Below are 13374 nucleotides of genomic sequence, written 5' to 3' on the forward strand. Positions count from 1 at the left end.
AGTTGGTATGCATCTTTTCCTTCCTTTTCTAATTCTATCACCCAAAATTGAGTCTCCCAAGATGTTAACAACAGAAAGAACTTGGAATAGACACTGACAAATAGGCTGTAAACAGGAGCTGGGAGAGATATAAATCAGATAGCCTCGAGACTCTTGCATTTCTTATTTCTATGACACCATTGGATCTGGTAGCCTGTTCCAGTGTGTAAAAAGGCAATTTTAGTTTTGGTGAAAAAAGCAGCAAATGCTGTCCATTTCCATGAGCTGGAGTCCAGCCCAGGTCCACTCTAGCAGGACTTTGCCTCCGAGGCCTGCCAAGGCCCTCAGTGCCAGCCCAGGACCGGTAGCTGCCCGGATGGCTGGCCACGTAAGCTAACAGCCTCACACAGCCCTCTCCTGTACACAGAACAGCGATCTGACTCCAAGCAGCAAAGTACTATCAAACAAACACTTGCAGCCGTTAAAACCAAAACATACAGTTTCTTCACAGACTGATCTCAACTTAACTCTCTGAGGCTAAAGATTCACGTTCATTCAACTCGTGGGTCAACAGTCACTCAACGTGTTGAAATAATGACATTACAAAAGCAACCCTGAAATATCCAGATTTTTTAAAAAATCAGCTTATTTCTCCTCATGAGATAGGTGCGCTTCTATTTCCCTTTAAACTGGATACACGTTAAACCAGGCTTCCGAAAGAATGAAATATCATTAACAAGATTTACCCAAGAGCTACCCAAATAGGAAAACGGTGTGCGCAATGATCTGTTGCAGGAACAAGGCTGAATCAAACATCTGTTAGGCTTTCCTCCCCTCCTTCTCCCCTCCCCAATGGTTAATGCCATCTGAAGCGCTTAAGCTTTGCACATTCCTTCACTAATTAAATTCCTGCAAAGCTGTCTCATGAATCAGGTGCTTTGTGCAGCAATAACACAGACCCAGCTTTTGTGTCGCTGGTGCCTGCCTCAGTACAGGTAGGAGCTGAACGTGCATTAGGCCCACTCAGGGCCCTTTTCAAAAAGGTCTTAAAAGTCCTGTTTTCCCCAAAGACTCTTCCTTTGTTTTATATTTTATTTTTTATTTTTATTTATTTATTTTTTAACATCTTTATTGGGGCATAATTGCTTTACAATGGTGTGTTAGTTTCTGCTTTATAACAAAGTGAATCAGTTATACATATACATATGTTCCCATATCTCTTCCCTCTTGCATCTCCCTCCTTCCCACCCTCCCTATCCCACCCCTCCAGGCGGTATCCTGTGCCATCCGGCTGCTTCCCACTAGCTACCTACCTTAACGTTTGTTAGTGTGTATATGTCCATGACTCTTAAAAGTCCTGTTTTCCCCAAAGACTCTTCCTTTGTTTTTTTATTACCTGTTCCGTCAAAACTAAATGGACAAAAATAAATGAGGGGTAAAGTGGCATAGATAAAGATTTAAGAATGTGCAAGTACTAATTTTTCAGGGGACAGGGGCATTTCAGTAACCCAAGTGGAAATAAAGGGAGCGGGAACTGCTTTTTCCCAAAGAGAAGGCCAACTGCCTCAGATTCATTCATTCGACAAATAAATATGCATTGAGTGCCCCCTATATGTCCTCACTCTACAGGGCCCTGAAATTAAGGACAGGCTCAGTCCTACCCTCATGGAGCTTCCATTCTACATCTCAGACCTTAGGACCCTTAGTCCAAAACCAGAATGAACAGTGGGATCCTTCCATGATCAGGAGGTGATATGGTCATTGAGGAGGCAGGGTCCCCATAGAAAGAAGTTTCCAACTGATGGCTACCTTGGGTCTGGTTTACCTGGGGACTGGATTTACCTTACTCAAGAGCGATTATTAAGTATATACTATGTATTATAGAATTAATGCTAAAAGCTACCTCTTATTAAATGCCTATTATACACAGGCACACTGCTAAGCACTTTATATGAATTCTCAGAATCTTCAAGATAGTGATTTCCCCCTCATTTTGCAGTTGGGGAAACTAATTCTTAGAGAAGTTGAGTTTCTCTAAAACTCTTTCTACTTTTTATTTTTATTTTCTTATTACTATGCTTGAAGATAGGATTGGCTACTACAGCTATGACACAACACAAAGTGATGCTGTATATGATGACCAAAGAAGCCTGTCCCAGCACTCAGGAAGTCTCTGCAGTGGAGACTCAATAGGAAGGAATTGAAGCAAGTTCTGGATCATGTGGAAAGAAGCAGGAATGGAACCATGAAATCATTGAATTAGGGAAAATTAGATAAACAGGGACACAAAGGCATAGTGAGCAGAAACGGTTTCAAACGTCCTCCACTCTCCTCAAACCCTTTCTCTTCTAGGCTTGCTCTTTCCTCCTTCATGGAGAAAACAGACACCATCAACCTTCCCAGAACAGAAGGTTCTGAACACATACCTTTACCGGCATCTGCCCTGTCCTCCTCTTTTCCTCCTATTACTTCACAGTTGTTCTCTCTACCTCACTAAGACCAAAGCTCCCACCTATGTTCTGGGGCCATTAAGTAAACAGCAACCCTGTGGGGTGGCTGTGCATTTATGACTACAGGACTAGATGTATTAGTGGAGGTACCTGGCCTGAAAGAGAGTAGCTGCTCTACTCTCTAACCTTATTGCTTATAACTTCTGCCAAGCAGAACTGCCTACAAGGCTGTTTGTGCTCCATGTAACTTCATGCTCCTGTGGCTTTGACAAAGTTTTCCTCTCTGGCTAGAAAACCCTTCTGCCTCTTATCCACCTTGCTGACTTCTACTACTCCTTCAAAACTTAGCTCAATGGGCACAATATAGCTTAGGATTAAGAAAACTCAAAATAATAATAGCAAAGATATATGGATTTATATTTTTTCATATAAAGGGAATCCAGAGATAGGCAGTTCAGAGCTGTATGTTGGGTACCATGATCATCAGGGACTCAAGATTCTTTATATTCTTCTGCTCTGCCATCCGTAGCCCTTGGATCCTATTCTCAAGTTTACCTAATGGTACAAAATGGCTGCTGGAGCTCCAGGTCACACACACGTTGATATTTCAGATGAGAAGGAAGAAGGAGGGAAAGCAAAGAGGACAAGTTCTAGCTGTATGTTTTCCCTTTTAAGAAGTCTTCCTGGGGCTTTCCCTGGTGGCGCAGTGGTTGAGAGTCTGCCTGCCGATGCAGGGGACACGGGTTCGTGCCCCGGTCCGGGAAGATTCCACATGCCGCGGAGCGGCTGGGCCCGTGAGCCATGGCCGCTGAGCCTGCGCGTCCGGAGCCCGTGCTCCGCAGCAGGAGAGGCCACAGCAGTGAGAGGCCCGCGTACCGCCAAAAAAAAAAAAAAAAAAAAAAAAAAAGTTGTCTTCCTGACAAACTGATCAAAATGTCCATTTACATCTCAGTCACATGATCTTAGTCACATGATCATTAGCGAGAGTAAGAAGTGTAATCTCTCAGGTGAGCATATTGCCACACTGAATAAAAACTGGCACTGGGTTAATAAGGAAGGGCGCAGATTGAGTAAGCAATCAGCAGTCTTTGCCTAAATACCACCTTCTCTTGTAAGCTTTCCTGAGTTGCTTTCTTGTTCCCCCTGGCTATGAGGCAAATTTCTGTGTGTTTTTTGCACCCCAGGCATGCCTCTGCAACAATACATATTACATCAGGTTGTCATCATCTGGTTTGCTTGTTTCTCTCCTCCAGTAACTGTGAACTCTCCGATGGCAGGTACCATCTCCATCATATATGAATTTCCTACTAGCATGGGGCCTGGGAAATTAGTCCCTAAATAATTGATCATATTGCACCATATCTCTGAGCATCTCCCGGGCCTGGATTTTCCACTCTTGTCTTCCTTTTTTGGAGCATTGGTATTTGCACCGAGAAAACACTAAAAATATCTGGAAGGTTATTCCAAAGTGCTACAAGCTACCACTGTGACTGGTGCTGGTTTTAGAGGAAGAAGCACATGGTTTTGAAACCAGACTTAAAATAGTATTGAAATGCTGACTTCAATTTCCACTCCAATAGGTCATTCATTCGGTATCTGTTACTAGGGAACCGCCCAGAGCCTGGTGGGTGGCAAGGACAGTCTGAGCAGCCTGCTGCAATTGAAAAGGGTCAGAACATGTATTTAAACCAATCTTCCTTTAAATGACACTTCCATTTTTTACAAAGGCACATGGTTGAGGAAACAAAAAAAAATGAGATGGCGGCTAAGAACAAGATGGAGACATGGTCTCATAGCTCAAATGAAGTCACATTTTCATTACAAGTCGGGCTCTGTCTTTTTGTGGGAAGAGGAAATCAAGAGAGAACATTCTCAGTGAAGTACTGAAGGCCAACACACAAGGAAATCATACTAACGTGACACAAAAGCTTTAAGAATCGTGGTGTCAGATGTCATCTGACACCACAGAATCCTCAGTGACTTCCCACCCTTCCTGATCTTTATGTCCTTCTCTCAAGTCTGTTTCCTTCTTACTATTTTTGCTGTCATCAAGCTCACGCGGGCCCTCGAAACAATCATTTGGAGGCAATAATACCCTCTTGCCTAAGACGCTGCGTCCTTACTCTTCACCCTCACCTCCTCCCCTGCCCTTCCCATCTAGCCCTCGCCTCCCACTCCCTTGTGTTGAGTCTTGGTCTCTTACGCATCTATGAGTAAGTTCCCTCAATCCAACCACATTGTAAATTACTTCTTACACTTCCTATTCCTCCAGGACCTAGTCCAGAGCTTGGCTCACCATATGGGCTAAATATTTGTTGACTGACTGACTCAGGGATGATGAATCCACTGAGCACAGCAGGCACAGACATATGGCCCCCCAAGCTTCTAGAGGGCTGTGAAAATGGTTTAATATTCATTTCTTTTAAAATCAGAAGAAAAAAACTGACTCTAATAATAATGACTGTCTAGTAATGAGTCCAGCCTGGATTGTATTCATCTCTTTACTAACACAGTCATAAAATAGAACTTTTAATATATTTTAAAAATTCTGGACCCATGAAGGCAAAGGTGCCTAGAACCCCTGAAAGTCATAGTGAGGCCCTGGACTAATTTTTCAGCGCCTAAGTCAATCAAGGTCAAAGTAGGCACAAAAAAAAAAAAAAAAAGATTTTTGGTGTGCTTATTTTCGATGTGAATTTTCCTTGAACACTCTCCATTTCTCAGATTTTTACGCTGGTCCAGGGCTGATCACTAGTCCAGTAAGCGTGAAGGCTTCTTCCTGGATCTGATACATTGATGTATACGGAATGCGTCATGTCACTGTGTTATTTTGTTCACACAATCGCCTCTTTGATGGCTCAGTAAAAGGTGGAAGAGAGAAACTTCTCATGATATCTCTAAAATACACACCATGTTCAGTCTGTGTGTTTAAAGACATAAAGTTCCCTTTCCAGTTTCTAAAACTCTGTGTCAGGACCAAATGAAATGTGTTTTAGCCGGCTCTTGGGTAAACACAGAAACGTAATCTTCCTCTCTTAAAGCCGAGCCTGCTTCACACACTGCATCTGTGTGTGTAATGTTTATTTAAGCATGCAAGGATTAGAACTTAAAACTGGTGTGAAAGCACTGGTGGGTGTTTTTTTTAAAGCACCTAATGATTTGAGAATTTACAATATTTTAAATTCTCCCAGATAACTTTTCCTTCCAGGTAATTTATATTCAACTTGAGTTGGAATAACTGTGCTTTCTTTTCTCTCTTTTTTTTTTTGTAGGGGTGGTGCCCAAGATATTCTGTAAAGCACTGATGGCATCTTGCAGTTAGGAGTTTCACTTCTTTTTACCTAAACATAATTATCTCTAACCCAAATAAAATCCAGAAGATAAGCTGACTTTTCCTTTGTGCCATAAGTTATAATCAAGGCCATTACCTAATTTGTTTTTTCTGTCAAAATGTCACCTGCCCCTTTTTAACATTATAGCCAATTTACATAATTTGAAGCTACTTTTGCAGGTACCTAAATGGTCACTTTTGTATCTTCATAGACCCTCTGGGATTTACTTTTCTATTCTTTATGTCTTCCTTCTCATGCAGCATGACAGTGATTTTGAAATATCACCTGGCGTAGTCCCATGCTTTTGGGTGGTGAATGCCCCACAGATATTCATCTGCGTGATGGGATGACTCTTCTCGTTCTGAAGGTCAGGGATTCCAATTCCACAGCTCCCCTCCATGGCGCGTCTCGTTTTAACTGCCCTGGCCATCAAGATGAGGCCTCCCTTGAGGCTCAGCTAAGAATCTCTGTTGTCCTCCTTCTTCCCTGGCTTCCTTTGACTTTGTCCTTCACAAACCTGGAGAATAATTTCTCAGCATCTTGCTAAATAAAGTCCTCTTAAACCATAAGTCCAAGTGAAGTCCTGCTTTAGCTTCCGCTTCTTCAGCCCAATCTCTTGTCCTACTAGACTCACTTTCTACCTTTAAAAAATGTTTAAATGGCATAGCCATGCAATGGACTATTATTCAGCCATAAAAAGGAATAGAGTGGTGATGAAACTCCATGTGGATGAAGCTTGAAAACGCGCTAAGTGAAATAAGCCGCAAAGGTCACATATTATATGAATCTATTTATATAAAGTATCCAGAACATGCAGACCCATTGAGACAGTGGCTGGAGGCAAGGGGGAATGGGCAGGGACTGCTTAATGGGGCATGGGTTTCTTTTGGGGTGATTAAACTGTTGTAGAATTCGATGGTGGTGTTGGTTACATAACAGTATGAAATGTACTATATGCCACTGAACTGTATACTTTAAAACGATAAAAATGAGGAATTTTATGTTATGCATATTTTAACACACACACACACACACACACACACACACACACAATGCTTAAACAGTTCTCTGAAGCCCTTCCATTTTTATGTGCAACCCCTTTTAAATGCAGTGATGAAGATGGTGGACTTCTAAAGGCCTGACTGGGCATTGCGATAAAAAGATTGCAGGGCTTCCCTGGTGGCGCAGTGGTTGAGAGTCCGCCTGCCGATGCAGGGGACATGGATTCGTGCCCCGGTCAGGGAAGATCCCACATGCCACGGAGCGGCTGGGCCCGTGAGCCATGGCTGCTGAGCCTGCGCGTCCGTAGCCTGTGCTCTGCAATGGGAGAGGCCACAACAGTGAGAGGCCCGCGTACCAAAAAAAAAAAAAAAAAAAGGTTACATCTCGAGTGACCAGAGACATAGTTCAATGGACAGAAGACACGACTAAGTGCAAGGCACTGAATTTCATTTATTCGTCAACAAATATTTGTTCAGCACATACTCTGTGTTATGTTCTAGGTCTCATACTCCAGAGGCTGGAGATACAACCATGTGGACCTTTCATATATGACCCTGGTCCTCAGGGAAGCTGCAGTCCAGCTACTCCTTTCCATGACTTTATGAGAGTAAAGAGTCAATTTATTCTCTGACCTTCATTTGACAAACAAAAGCAGGGGATAATAATACTTCATCATATTTACCCTTACAACCCACAGGGTTATGCAAGGATTAAATGAGATAATGCATGTGAACATAATTTGTATTTTATAAAGCATCAAACAAAAATTAGGCATTAATATTATATTATTCTAGTTTAACCTTGACTTTTTTCATAACAGTACTGCATCTCAGTTATGAAACTGGTGTGGTGTCTCTTTATAACATTTATAGGTGCTGGGGGAGCAGGCTTCCTATTACAGATATGATATATAGCCATCATAGAAAATTTAGCAAATGCGGAAAGGTACATTTTAATCAGCTCTTATCCTCCTCACAGATATGTCCCCCGCCCACATTTTAGCCTATGCCCTTGGGCAGCGATAGATCAATGGGTTAAGGCAAGGATGATGTTGGAGACAGGCTCTATCTCTAACTATTGAACTTTGGGGAGGCATCTCACATCTCTAAGCCTCAATTACTTATCTGTAAAGTGGAGGAAATAACACTCGCTACCTCCTACTTGTGAGGATTAAATGAGGTACTCGATGCGTATCACTTGACAAAGTATTTACTACATTATACACACACACGCGTACATATGTATTAATATACATCTCATACGTATGTCATTCACACATGTGCAGAGATAAATATAGAATTTACTGTTTGCTTCTTGTTAGTGAGGCAGCAGTAAACACATCTATCTCCATCCGTGCCTTAGCTCATTACGGAACTACTTAAATGAGCCTCCCAAGTGTATTACAGTGGAAATTCTTTTAAATAAAAATATTCAACCTCTTCAAAGAGTAGAAGATTTTATAATCTGTGTACAGAGGTTTCCAGATTCTGTGCTGTTTATAATTCTTTTTTTCCTGAAGTAGGTGAAACAATTCACGTTTTAACAGATGGCCCTCTGAGCGCCTTTTAGACGGAACTGTTTGTTTTCAGCAAAAGTCCTTGATGTGCGTATGACCTCTTTGGGGGTAGGGTTTGAAAGGACAGTGAAACACACCATCCAAACAAACCTTGTAAGAAATTAATCAGAACTGGAGCGGGGAGAGGAGTCTGGAGAGGAAAAGCTAGCACGGCAAGTAGAAAGAAGGAGCAAGGAGAACAGGCAGCAAGCAGGATTCTGGGTTCTGATAAAAAGTTGTGAATGAGAAATTTCCAGGGGTGGGTTAAACAAAGGATGTTTAAAAACTTGAATTCCTAATAGTCTAAGTTTATGTGTGTGCTGCTGAAAGGTGAGCACCATCCATTACTCCAAAACTTCAGTAAAGTCTTCTATGCCCTTAAATACCTTGGGTGAATGGATTAAGGGCACATGAAGGAAAGGGATTGAGCTCCACATCTGGGCTGGTGTGTAGCAAAGAAAACTGTATATCCATAGAAAATGAGATGTGAGGTTAAGATGTTAAGATGAGCAGAAATTCAGAGCCAGAACAAACTATGAGGCTATGGTTTGGTCCCTCCCACCCCCCAAAAAATTCTTGTCCACCAGAAACCTCAGAATGTAACAGTATTTGGAAACAGTGTCTTTGTATATATAATTAAGGATCTCCAGATGAAATCTTCCTAGATTTAGGGTGGGCCCTAAATCTAATGACTGGTGTCCTTATAAGAAGAGAGGACATAGAAGCACAGAAAAAAAGAGGGCAACGTGAAGATGGAGACTGAGATTGGAGTTATGCCCCTATAAACCAAGGAATGCCTGGGGCCAGCGGAAACTAGAGAGGCAAGAAAGGATTCTTCCCTGGAGCCTTCAGAGCGAACTGCTGACACCTTGGTTTCAGACTTCTGGGCTGTAGAACTGTGAGATAATAAATTCTGTTGTTTTAAGCCACCCAGTTGATTGGAACTTTGTTACCACAGCCCTAGGAAACTAATATAGCTCCTGGAAACTTGCCAAAATCTCCGGGTAGGCATGAACTTCCCATAGCCCATCAACAACCTAAGGATGAAACTGAACTAAAAACCGTACCATGATCTTTCCAGTTATCGTTCACCAATCTGATCGTAACACTCTCTGATCAAATAGGCTTTTCCATTGTTGACTCCTATCACCTACAGAACATATGCAGCCTACCTGTCTAGCCTCAACTTTTGGCAGTCCTATCATTCACCTCCTGCATTTTAAGTTTCAAATTTATAAAGTAATACTGAACTCTGAAAATGCCTCGCTTGTTCACTCCTCCCTGCTTTTGAACCTACTGTTCTCCCTGTTGGTCAAGACTAATTGGTAAATGCCCACTCAGCTTTCAAGCCTCCTCTGGGCAACTTAATTCCTGCAGTCTGGCTTCTTCCATGTATCCGATGTAATATATATGAGATATAGATAGATATAGATATGGATATGGATATAGATGTCCATTGTGGTAGATTTCAAATGGTATTTTATTTGCTTGTTCTTATAGTTGCTTTTTGTCTTCTCAGAGAATGTGAGTTTTCATCCTTGTATTCCAATGCTGACACAGTGCCACCGTGCTAGGTGGTTTTATGTAGTGGTAAGTGAACTGAAGTCATAAGACCCGGTTTGAATGCAGGCATCTCCACGGTCGTTGGTGTGGCCATGGCAGACGCTGGTAACAGAGTCGGTCCTCCATTTTCCCTGCTAACAAAACCCCGATTTTGTTCAGGTGTGTGGCAGAGATTCTTCCATCTCGAGGAAGGTGGACCCAGCTGCTAACCCAGAGGTGGAAAATATAACTCAGTTCTGGACAATGAAATGTAAGAGGCAGTCTCTGGGGTCTCCAGAAGAGGTTTCTCCTCCCTGACAAGAGAAAGGTGTGAAGAGAGATCCCCAGGCTGCCCCTCCTCTGAGTGGACGTATGGCGATGCTGTAGCCTTCTCACACACCTGAGAGGAAGTCAGCTTAATCACAGAGCCATGCATCTTGGGTCCCGACCTGACCGTGGAGCCACCCGGCCATCGCCAACAATGCCTCCCACCCTACTTTTTGTTATGGGAGAAAAATGAACCCATGCTTGTTGAAGCTTCTGTTGGCCAAGTATGCCAGTGCTTGAAGCCAAATTCACTTTTGTCTGATACGATCACCTTGAATAATTTAAGTCACTTAACATTTTTGAACTTCAGTTACAGTGTGGCTCATAATCCCTCTCTACATCCAACCGCCAATACAAGCTCAAATCGAAAAGCATGCATAATGTTTACATTTAACAGTAAGGGGTTACATTTATTGGGTATTCCATGGGAATTCTTCTAAGAGCTTTACTTGTATTATTTTATTTCATCCTCACAATAACCTATAAGGTGCTATGTCAAAGAAGTCTTTGCCTACCCCAGGCTCACAAAGATTTCCTATTATATCTTCTGCTTAAAGTTTTATAGTTTTAGGTTTTATTTTTAGATCTGTGATTCACTTTCAGGAAAGTTTTGTACATGGTGTGAGTTATATATCCAAATTCATGTCTTTACATATGGATATCCAATTGTTCCAACACCACTTATTGAAAAAAATCATCCTTTCTCCACCTTTGTTGAAAAGAGAGAAAAACAAATATTTTCCTTTACCTGTGCACCTTTGTTGAAATGTACAATATACTTTTACTGAAATATACAATGGTCCGTGTGTGTGTGTGTGTGTGTGTGTGTGTGTGTGTGTGTGTGTGTGTGTGGGTCTCTCTTCAGTTCCCCTGGTCCATTTGTGCATCTTTGCCAGCTGTCTTGCTCCCACAGTTTTATAATAAGTCTTGAAGTTGAGAATGTAAGTCCTTTAGCTTTATTTTTCTTTTTCAAAGTTGTTTTGGCTCCTCCAGGTCCTTTGTATTTCTTCATGAACTTTAGAACTAGCTTGTCAATGTATACAAAACAAGGCTGCTGGGATTTTCATCAGGATCGTACTAAATCTGTAGATAAACTTAGAAAGAACTAACATCTTAACAATGTTGAGTCTTCCAATCCATGCACGTGGCATGTATCTCTATTTAATTAGGTCTTCTTTGATTTTTCTTAGAAATGTTTTCTAGTTTTCAGTTTATACGTATTATACATCTTTTATGAGATTTATCCTGAAGTCATATTTTTATGCTAATAGAATTGACTGTTTTAAATTGTCAATTTCCAATTGCTCATTGCTAGTATATAAAAATAAAATTGACTTTTGTGTATTGATCTTATATCCTGAAATGTATTAGTTCTAGTACTTTTTTTGTCAGTTCCTTCAGATTTTCTCTGAAGATGGTTAGAGGCATCTTAGAATTCAGACTGTTTTACCCCTTCCTTTCCAATATGGATGCCTCTACTTCTTTTACTCACCTGGCTGCCCTGGCTAGAACCTCCAGTACAGTGTTGAACAGTAGTGGTGGGAGGGAATATCCTTGCCTTGTTCCTGATCTTGGGGGCAAAACATTCAGTCTTTCACCATTAGGTATGATATTAATTATAGGCTTTTTAGGTAGATTCCATCCATTCTTAGTATTTTCCAGGGAGTTTTTATTAAGATGTATGTTGGATTTCATCACATGGTTTTTTTGCATCTATTGAAATGGTCATATGATTTTTCTTTAGTCTACTGATATGGTAAAATACATTGAATGACCGTCAAATTATAAATCAGCCTTACATTCTTCATATAAACCATACTTGGCCGTGATGAATTATTGATTATTATTGATTATATATTGTTGAACTCAAATTGCCGAAGTTTTGTTAAAAATTTTTGCATCTATGTTCATGAGGGATTTGGTCTATAGTCTTCTTATAATATCTTTGCCTGGTTTTGGTATCAGAATAATTCTGGCCTCATAGAATGAGTTGGGGAGTATTCCTCTCTCAATTTTCTGGAAGATTTTATGTGGAACTGGTATTATTCATTGATTTGAAACCTTCCTTTTCTTTAATATAGACATTTAACACTATAAATTTCCCTCTAGGTACTACTTTTAACTGCATCTCACCAATTTTGATATGTTGTGGTTTCATTTTCATTTAGTTCAAAATACATTCTAATTTCCCTTTTGATTTCTTCTTTGATCCATGAGTTTTTTAAAGAAATGTGTTATTTGAAATCCAAATATTTCAGGATTTTCCAGAGTACTTTGTACTATTGATTTAAAATTTAATTCCACTGTATATAAGATACTTTTTAACCTACTGAAACTTATTTCATGGTTCAGAATGTCTATCTTAGTAAATGTTCTATATATACTGGAAAAGCAGTATTTGGCTGTTAGTGGTGGAGTGTTCTATAAATATCAATTAGATCAAGTTTGTTGCTAGTATTGTTCAAGTCTTCTATAACCATTTTTATTTTCTATTTGTTCTATCAATTATTGATAAAGGGGTGTTGAAATCTCCTAGTATAATTTTGATGTGTCTAGTTGTCTTTGCAGTTATATTTGTTTTTGCTCTGTATATTTTGAAGCTCTGTTATTAGGTACATAAACATTAGTTATCAATTGATATGTAACAAATTACTCTTAAACTAAGCCTGTTAAAACAGCAAACATTTATCATCTCACAGTTTCTGTGCGTTGGGAATGCAGGTGTAGCTTAGCTGGATGCCTCTGTCTCAGGGCTTCTAATGTGGAAAGAAATATCTAATTCTTGATTTTATAAAAAGAATACTAATCAATCAATCATTTTGCTTTATATTCTATATATTCCATACAGGTCTAGTTTTGACTGTTCAATCAAGTTAATTAACTTGAAATTCTACCATCAATCATATTGTTGTAATCTTTCTCATAATCCTTACTTTTGACTCATTTCTGACTCCACCCAATAATTTTTCTGAAAATTAGAGACACGAGCTGCCCAGCAGCAGAACCCCCCTGCCCCAACCAAATATGCAAAATTCTTCACTGTAGAGCTCACCCTTTCCACTAGAGCAGTTGAAAAGGCAGATATTCACTTTCCTTTCCTGGACGGCTGAGGTATGCTCATGTGACCTTCACTCAGTCAGATATATGCACCCACTGCTCTCTAACTTGGGACAGTGAACAATTCTGA

General features: G+C 40.5%; 1 protein-coding gene across 2 annotated transcripts in view; it reads right to left on the minus strand.

The window, feature by feature from the left end:
- MAIP1 (matrix AAA peptidase interacting protein 1) overlaps nucleotides 1-13374 on the minus strand; it is a 218935-nt gene that overhangs the window by 103358 nt on the left and 102203 nt on the right. The gene's annotated exons all lie outside the window — the stretch shown is intronic.

This window comes from Tursiops truncatus, chromosome 7 (genome assembly GCF_011762595.2).
Source record: "Tursiops truncatus isolate mTurTru1 chromosome 7, mTurTru1.mat.Y, whole genome shotgun sequence".
NCBI classification, from domain to species: domain Eukaryota; kingdom Metazoa; phylum Chordata; class Mammalia; order Artiodactyla; family Delphinidae; genus Tursiops; species Tursiops truncatus.